Raw genomic sequence first — 8,410 nt, 5'->3', positions numbered from 1 at the left:
CCAATTGATTTTAACGTAATTTTCAATCAAATTTTTGATTCAATCGTTGTATGTTTACATTCGTATTGATTTACATGTCGTTTAAATTTCATTATTTTTTGGTGTGTCGGGTTCAACCCAAAATTTTAGAAAACAGCGCAAATGAACTTTCTTGTAAATCGCTTGAGTCTCAAAATTACCCCAAGATACGAATAAAAAGTTGCGCAGAAGCCTAACCTTTAATGTGGTATATATAATGACTTGATCCGATGTAAAATGAGCATTTTACATCCAAAATTGTTTACTGGGTCGGATTTGCTCCACCTTACCCTAAGCTTTAGGGTGTTCCTTAAAAACAGTTTTATTTCTATAACATTTGCAGTTTTTATTTCACACTAAAGTACCTTTTGGGCAACTTGAAGATTATTTTAAGGCACATAATTTGCTTTAAAACACTTAACTGCTAAACTTTTTTCGTTTCAAAGTAATAAGAACTTCTATATAAAAAATATAACTTTCAAATGGCATTATCTTCGATTGGAGCACTTAACAATAAATAATGTTGCTGTCATATGAAAAATCATGATTTATAGCATAGATCACTAAAAAATGTCATATGCGATATTTTTGCCTTTCTCATATAGCAAGGTGATGCAATCACTCTGAAAAACGTCAACCTAATCCCGGCCTTTTTTTCGACTCGCATAAGTTTTCTGGATTTTAACAGGGGCGTAGTTGATGGTTTACGGAGAGGGGTTACACCCCCCCCCCCCTCTACTGTTCACTCCCCTCCTTTAAAAATCTCCTTAAATCACCCCTCAGACCACCACCCCATCCAGCCCCTTATACCCCTCCCTTTCAACCCCATCATCTTTAAACCACCCCTATATCACAAAGCATACCAATTTAAGCTGGGGAGTCGTTCGTTCATGGGAATTTCGCCCTCTTCACATACCCACCCCCGCATGACAAAATGAGTTAGCAAGCAGATAACATTGATCTAATGCTGATTAGGCTAATGGAGTATGATATTTTTTTGTTTCAAGTGTTTCACCGTCGACACGTAGCTCATCAAGTTCGTGGCTGGCATGCCATTATGTATAAGTGCAAAGTGTACTAAGAATGTAATGGACATTTCCACGATTATGTTGAACATAAAAATCCTCCGTGCCATAGTTTAGAGAAATGAGAAAGGCACAATTGCACCGCTAGGTGGATTAAAACAGGTTTTTTTTATCTTACAATATTCACTCAAAAATTTGTTTGTTTTCAGTAAAATGTACATAGAGCTTTGTATCGAAAGAAGCTAGTGGTTCGGTATATTGAGACAAATTTTTCTCCTTCAAAATATCTGCAAGTATTTCTAAAATCATCTTAATGAAAAATCAAAACAGCAAAATTTATATAAATAAAACCATTTTTTAGGAAACACCCTATTTTTTGGTCAATTTATTGTTAAATGAAAAGTACAAAACATAGAGTTCCAGTGTCTTCGAGAAACCTTTTAAATATTTCATTTTCTTCAATTTTTTGGAAGACAGCGAAACTCTATCTTGTGCCATTAAAAAGTTAATATTCTGATTTTAAAAAATTTGGAACTACCCTATCCATTATTTAAAATAATAGAAAAGTCTTATAAAGTGCAAAATTTTATCATGAAAACGAAACTATATCTTTTGTATTGTCCACCGTGAAAGTGATTTGAACATACTACCAAGGGTAAATTAATGAAAAACAAATTTTTTAATATAACTTTTTCAGTTTTCATTTTTTCTGACATCCTTCAGACGTTTTTCAGAGTTTTTGAAAACGAAACTTTTCTTCTAATACATCAAAACTCAAGCTACTATTATTCAAAAGATATAAGTACTTATAATATCAAAAATGAGTTTTTTGAAATCAATTTTGTGAAATGTTAAAAAATATTGTAATGGTCATTGTTTGCTCAACTATACCTCGAAGAATGATCTCATATATAGTTGAAGAAGAATTGTCTTTTGTTGGTCCGAATGAGTGATATTCGTATTACTAAGAAACCTATTTTTGGCGAAAGAGTGCTCATAACTTTTCAACGATAATAGTTAGATATATAATGCCTCAAAACAATGTTAAAGTTGTCTGAAGTCTACTTCAGTTTTAAATCAATACCGCCAAAGTTATTTGAATAACACAATTTTTCTAAGAAATACTAAGAAACTTCCCAACCTTTGATTTTAAATTTGTTGTTAAATAGTGCTGAGTATTATTCATGTGATCTTTGTGAATCCGATTACGAATCCTCATATTATTAGATTTTGATAATTATTTAATTTTGATATGTAACTGCACACCAAAATTTTTTCGCCGGATGTCAGCAAAATTTTGCTGAATTTTCATCAGCTGAAAGTTTCAGTAATCTAGGATGCCGAAAGTTCAGAAATTTGTATTGAATCCATTTGACAGGTTCACTTTGTCGAAAATCAGCAATTGAGATTGTCAAATTGACAGCGTAATCAACTTCTCAGTATTTCAGGCTGGATGTGAATTCGGAACTTGTGCTGTTAATTTAGCAATTTGAATTTCTGAATTTTCAGAAAAGCGAATCTCTCAGAAAGAATAAATTCAAAATGCTGGTGTTTCAGCATATTAAATTGCTAAAACTTTCAGCTGATGCAAATTCGGTAAAATTTTGCTGAAAACGACAACCAAATTTTGGTGTGAGCGATTGCTATTGCTCCTAACCCAGTGTTGTAAAACGGTATAGGTTTTATCAGTAGGGTTCATTATACCTTCGGGAGTGAAGAATCCAGGCTTGTTATTGTTTTGTGTTGTGATTGTATTGTGTTGTCATTTTTTTATTTTCCTACCTCATTCTTTCATCTCCCTTTCCCTTCCAATCAGTAAAAAGATGAGACGACATGGTAAGGTACAAATCTCCGAATAACATGGGGAACGTGCTAATCAAGCCAAATTCTGATTCCTGATTCCTGTGGGAGTATCTCACCCTGCTTCAATCCATCTAACATCACGAAAGAATCGAACGTCTCTCCGGCTATTTTAATACATTTAATACAATACATTTTGACTCAGTCAGCATTATATGAACTAACTTGATCAGTTTTATCGTAAAGCATTATTTGCCATAATTCGTTTCACTCCACTGAATCGTACGCTGTCTTGATATACACATACAGATGGTGAATCCGAAAGTCGCATTACCGGAATTTATCCTGGATTTGTCACAGAGTGAGCATCTGGTCCGTCAACCGTCCACTTCCAACTTCTAGAAGTTTGGCTCAAATTCCGTCCACCTTACCGCTCTCTAGCTCAACTAGCCATTCGCAATTCATCTAGCATGGTTAGACTCATCATCATAAAACCTCATTCAGTTTGGACCTTCTCTACTCCTTTGGCCGTTCAATTGCAACTCAACGTGCTCCTTCCACCTGGCAGCCACCAGTTAGTTAAAAATAATCGAAGCTTTTTATTGCCGACTGAAAATGAACATGGTGGGACTCGTGATGAATAGAAAAAATATTCATTCAAAAATATATGTCATTCATTCAATTGAATATCGTACAATAATATTCATTTCAATATTTATCGAGGTAAAGGTTTTCAAATGATGGTAAAGTATAAAAAATAGTAATTATCACCGCTTACTTTATACCACGGCCTACTTTGATCCGTTTGATTCGTTGTTGCACGTTCGCTTCGTGAAATAATCGGACACGAATGAAAATTTGCATTGAATGAATGGGCAGTTGGTTCGTTTGAGGTATTCGGTAGCACCACTGAATATTTAAAATGAGTGCGGCTGAATATGATCAATGATCATTCAATGAATTCGAATATTTGTAACTCTGCTGTCCACAGATTCCAGTCCCGGTCATTAGTCACGACTGGTGTCGGGGTACTTTTCTTCATGTTTTTGATTGTTATGTAAAAGTTTCGCGCGTCGTCGTCTGGTAAAGTTTCCCTCTTTCTCAGCGAATACCTTTTCGTCGTACTTGTAGTCATTCGTAGCTCTCAGTTCACCATTTCGTATCTTGTTCTGATGTATAGCCGCTGCAAGCATTCGACTTCTGCCCGGGTTTCTCGTCCGTAACTTTTTGGCACTCAGCACCCGAGCAAAATCACATGGATTCAGACACCACACTAACATTAAATATGGTCCGTGTCAAGTTTCACTGTCATCGAAAATTTCATAAAATTATCTCAATATCCTACAAATGCCTCAAAAATACCCATAAGGCATCAAAATATGGTTTTCATATCGTCGCTGTTGTGCTATCTTATGACAAGCGCCATTTTGCACATTTCGAGAAAAACGATTTTTAGAGTTTGAGATTGAATATCTTGAAACTTATGAATGGTATAAACAATCCAAAGAAGACAATTGATACCTCTATCTATTCTCTATTAACCTCTCAAATATTAAGAAGATCGGTTGACTATGTTGCGAGTTTTTACTATGAATGTAAACAAAAGTCGCACTCACACGTGTCATAGACGTGTATTGATGACAAAATTTGTATGACGTGTCATAATCGTCCATGGAAAATTTTCCATAGAAAAAAATCATGAATTTTTAATTTTTATTCATATATTTGGTTTCATTTGGTCTATAAACAATTGGGGAGATGCATTTTAAAGGAAATGAGTCAGGAAATCTAGAAAAAATAGTTATTTTTGGTTTCAGTGTTGCCAAATATGCTATATTTCCAGTTTAAAACTTAAACTGTGTTTTTCTCACAACTCGTGTATTTTTCTTTTGAAAATTTTTATCCCATTATGTTCCTCCGACATTTTTACACATAAAAACTTCTAAAACATCAATATAACTTGAGCAAATCCCTAGATACAGTGATTTGAAGCAAAAAACTCATAGTTTCTCATCGTGTTTCTCGCTATATCTACGTAACCATGTAGAATTTCAAAATTTTGAAAACGCCACTTTGTAGAGATTTTTCAGACAAGTAATGTCGCATATCTAACTCAGTTTACCCCAAAATGGCGTTTGTCATAAGATAGCACAACAGCGACGATATGGGATCTACTGGACGATTGTGACGTTGTTTTCATGGGATGATCCCATTTAAAACACTATCAAAACATCATGGAGTTGGTGTGAAATTGGACCATGACCATGAGGGTATTACGGGGTTTTCGTTTATCTGGGCATCCATACGTTGCGGCTGTTTTACTGGCCGCCCCATGTCCTAGCAAACGAAAAATCTATAGTAGCTATGTTTGAAATAGGATCGCTGGTAAAACTTCCAATCACTTCATTCTAAAGGGTCAATGGCATGATCTGCTGAACACATCGTAATGCAAAAAGTATGTTTCAGTGTCATGGGTATACCAAAGATCCTTCCCTAATAGAACCTTCCGCGACGAAGCTAGCCAACCGAACAGTAAGCGAATTATACCGAAGGACACCGACTAGCGAAGCCGCAACCGGTTTCGGTCACACATCATCCCGTCTAAAATATTCAACTCAATCAAGCCCGCTCAAATAGTAGAACCTACACAGATACAGTTGATATGTTTTGCACCTATTAGCAAAATTGTTTGCAGACAAAAAAAATGTCGGCAGCAACTATCAGTACGAAAACGAAGATGAAAAAAAAATCTTTGAACAAATTGCCAAATCGCTTGAGCGAAGCTAGCACAAAAGCGGTGCAAACAAGACTTACAATTTCTGTCAAGTGCAAAAACATGAGTAACCATCTCTAAACGAAAGCATTATTAGAGACCTAATGGATGTAGGTCAAATAGCGACTCGAGTGAGTACCCCTGCTATTAGCAGCTAGTTTCGCGCGCACTTTTGATGATCTTTGTACCGCCAATCGATCGTAGAGAATTTCGTAAAGCTCACGTGCGGCGCGGTTGAAAAAAAAAGCAACCGCAAGCAAGGTATCACAAGGTAGCCGCCGCCTTGGCATACGAGAAATGCTTGCTTGAAAAGCGGTTCCTTTTCCCTTGTAAAAAATTACTGCCTCAAGCACTTTCGCGTTCTTGTAGTTAAATAAGCTAACGCACGGCCGGTAGACGAGAGCCCAAAGCCAACCAGCCGGCCAAATCAGCTGATTCCGGGTGTTTACGCTTCACAACATTAGCGAAGCGACGAAGCAGAAAAAGAATTTTTATCGAACTCTTTCAAGTTCACTCGACAACGATTTCTTTTCCGGAATTTGTTTCAGCGAAGAAGTTTAACTTTTGTTTGATGAAATAAATTCCACTTAATTTAATAGCCCAAAACAATGCATATTTATGTCGCTTAGCCGAACAACTTTACATCACAAACCAGTGTGAACACAATTGTTAGAAGACCTTACCGCTCACTTTTTATCTGATGGTGGTTAAATTTTACCGGCTATGCCAACACGTGTACATATTGTGTACAGCAACTATATTCTTTCGAAATTGTGATGAAGAAACTCAGACCAACCCACGGTGCATCAGTTCGCTGCAGTACTTAGGCTCATTGTTTACATACAAAAGTACAACACCAAGTCGGCCTTTCTAACTACGTTCGAACGATACATTGTTGGACTATGCGGAAAACCCTGTAACTTGAATTTGTTGCTGCTTCTTCCTATTTACCGAATCATTTCCCAAGTTTTAGTTTAACGCGAAACTGCGATTATGGTTCGATCTGTTTGGTGTATTTGTGCATCAATAGAAACTTCTAGCAACATTTCACACAAACTTTAAGCGCGATCGTTTGCGTTAAGTAGAATATTAATGTGTTTTTATTTTTCAACAAAGCAAAACTTGCAGTCATTCCGAAAGTTTTCACAATAAATCACTAAAGTGACGGGGTATTCTAGTAATGAAAGAAATAGTACAGGTCTGCAACACATGAACATTTCCAGGTGTGAAGTTCATTAAAGCCACAACAGCTAAGGCGGACGCATTAGAAAACAATATTTATGAAATATCAATTGGCTTTAATGATTTTTTCTGCATGTCTCGTCATCGTACGCTGTAAATGGCATAGACATTAAAACGTTGGCTATATTTCATTATCCCAAAGACATCGACGAAACCATAATTTGGGTGTGGGATGGGTGAGGTTCAGATTTTGTTTATCTGTAATTTATCAATAAAGGTTTTTTGGAAATTAAATAGGGTTGGTGAAAACTAGACACGTTTTCACGACATGTCACATTTTCTCATCTACGAAATTCAGTCCTTGTTAATAAAGATATTTTGAACTAATTGGTTAATTCGCTGAGGAATATGAAGTCATTGCATCGAGATAGCGAAGATGGCCAGCGGATAGATAACAGTGACGGAGACCACTTTAAACAGCAACAATTAATATCCCGGAATAGCGAAGATGGAAGCTTCCGTGATCAGTTCGACCAAGAACGCGAAGTTGTTGGTGACGGACGCAGATTTCCTCAAGTTATCACAGCAAATTGTTGGAAAAATGTCTTCGAAGGACGAATTAAAGGTATTGTTTCAGGATAATTGCCTGACCTCTCCAACAATCAAGCAATAAGGTAAATCCCTGAATAACGTCTCCGGTAGCGAGAATGGTCAGAGTAATGGCGTTCAATATTGGATGAATTTGGATGATGGTACGACAAGTGTTGCGGACAATCTAGTGAGATTCTTCTTTTTGTATTTATAATTTGCACTTTCGTGGATGTGTTTAATGGAATGGTTTCACTCAAATACGAATGATTAACTGTGCCTATAACAAGTGTGCGGTTCATGCATGTTTGTGTTCGTCATAAGTGTCGTTTCCAGACAAAACGCAGTTTTGATAATGAACACAGAAAGTAATTGAGGTACGCCTATTTGTTGTAGATACAGGTCGAGTAGTGAAATTTAACGAAGATCTAAAGATCATTTTTAGAGTGAGTAAAGGCGCTTTATCCTAGGCTTAACAGCCAGGGCAAGGTGTACATACCTCTGTCCAATCCCAAAAGACCAAAGGAGTGACATTAACCTTCTTAGCAAAGTCACTCCCAACGATTTATCATATCCCCTTTAAACGGAAACGGTTGGTACGGTTGTCCTCGTTTCTTCCTCCTTTAAGTTTCAAAACGATTCGTCATTCAAATTATTCATTAATTGAATAATTTGATTGCCGTTTAATTTTGAAACTCTGCACAGTAGGCCTGGCCGGTTTAATATTTGCGACATATGAAAATATGCTTCAAATATTAATATTGACAAGAAAAACACTATAGAATAACTGTAGTGTTTTTTAGGATGCTTTTCAATACTGGCTGTGCAAGGGTTAGAATAGAATAGAATAGAAAGGTTTTTTGGAAATTAAATACTTTTCAATTTCAATAGCAAAAAACTTTTGTACTGAAGTTATTGCTATTAGTTTGATAGGATTTCGGTGGAGCAGTGCTGTCTGTGCAATTTTCAGTTAGCGATGAAAATTAAATTTTGATATAACTTTGATATCGCACAATATAATTAA

The sequence above is a fragment of the Topomyia yanbarensis genome, chromosome 3, assembly GCF_030247195.1.
Source record: "Topomyia yanbarensis strain Yona2022 chromosome 3, ASM3024719v1, whole genome shotgun sequence".
NCBI lineage: Eukaryota > Metazoa > Arthropoda > Insecta > Diptera > Culicidae > Topomyia > Topomyia yanbarensis.
This window is presented reverse-complemented; position numbering follows the sequence as displayed.